Source organism: Schistosoma mansoni, chromosome 1, assembly GCF_000237925.1.
Source record: "Schistosoma mansoni strain Puerto Rico chromosome 1, complete genome".
In the NCBI taxonomy this organism is placed as follows: domain Eukaryota; kingdom Metazoa; phylum Platyhelminthes; class Trematoda; order Strigeidida; family Schistosomatidae; genus Schistosoma; species Schistosoma mansoni.
The window spans coordinates 4,936,255-4,937,736 of record NC_031495.1 but is presented as its reverse complement, the minus strand read 5'-3'; the positions used below and the strand labels follow the sequence as shown (position 1 = coordinate 4,937,736).

At 34.3% G+C, this 1,482-nt stretch overlaps 1 non-coding gene across 1 annotated transcript; it reads right to left on the bottom strand.

Moving 5' to 3' along the window:
• Nucleotides 1-406: 406 nt before the first annotated feature.
• Smp_tRNA_01069_Gln_TTG.1.1 lies at nucleotides 407-473 on the bottom strand. Its single transcript has one exon. It is a non-coding gene (tRNA).
• Between the last annotated feature and the right edge of the window lie 1,009 nt (nucleotides 474-1,482).

The following is a 1,482-nucleotide window of genomic DNA, read 5'->3' as shown; positions in this document are numbered from 1 at the left end:
TAAGACAATTTCTTATATATTTAGTATGTGTCTAGCAGCAGAGTTATAGATATGCTTTTGGTTGTATTTGATACTTGTCGCATAGATATACGTACATCCCAGTGTAAATGTACATTCCGAGACTCGAACCCAGTGCCTGTCGTTTCAAACATCAACATATTAGAAACTGAAAGACCGATTCGAAGTCATCACTACCACATTTATCGGCTCTGAACTTAAATATAACGGTCTATAACTTCCAATCGTTGATGCTTAAGACTACGATTGATCACTCTCTGTTGCCAAATGAAAATCTAAATGTAGATTTTAGGCAAAGATGGATAGTGGCTAGCAGTGAGATCCAGGATGTGCGTTTCGTCCCATAAGGGACTCGTCAACTGTATGCACCTGCATCTCAGAGTTGATGTTCACTCTGAGACTCGAACCCAGTACCGTTCGCTCCAAACGCCATTGCGTTATCCACTCGGCCAGTGAGTCCTGATAGACACTGCTAGCCACTATCCATCTTTGCTTACAATGCTTGTGAATTAAGGCTATATCGAGGCAATACGTACAGTATGCACATATGCCAATTAGAGACTGACCAGTTGCAGTCCTAACATATTAATGGGAAGATTCAAACAAACAATACCAAATGTAGATTTTGTTCAACATAGCCTTAAATTACAAGTTTTAAGTCGATTCGGCAATGATCAACAGTAGAATCTAGAGTGAATGTTCCTCAACACAGCTATGCTTACTTATTTCCAGTTGTATTTTGGCTTATGTTATTTTGCACGATGAAACTCACTGTTTTCATTTAATCTTTTGATCTCTTAGGTTACACACACACACACACACGAAAATAAAGGTAACTAACTATGTATTCATTTTATATTAGACAACTATTAGTTTCTAGTAAATTCTGTCATTAATCTGTTATAATGAATGTTCAATCTATATACAAGACATAAATACCTTAGTGACTAAAATCCTATATAATACATCGAACTTCTTCAATTGTACAGCATTTAAATACATTGAATATGTATATACATATATATGTAACAAATTCAATATTTGGTCACTAAGTGACCATTGTTTATGACGTAATAGTTTGTTTTGGTTAAACAATGAAATTAAATGATAGAAATTGTAAAATGAACAGGGAATATTAAGTATTGATGTTGCATAATATGTTAATATGATTACTATATTTGTATTGTATGATCTAGTTTAATTGGATCCATTCATCATTGATGCCAAGATGAAATATATACACCTTGACAAGTATAAGTGTTTTTTTATTGTTGTATAAAACGCTGGAATAGGAAAACGAACAGACAATCAATCTAATGCATCAGTCATGTACAAATTTATGCTAGTTAATACTGTATCAGGTTTATCAACAATACAAGTGAATTAGTTAAAGTATAATTACGCGAGACTGATAGGTCCTGAGTTCGAATCTCGCGAGGCGGGATCGTGGATATGCGCTATTGA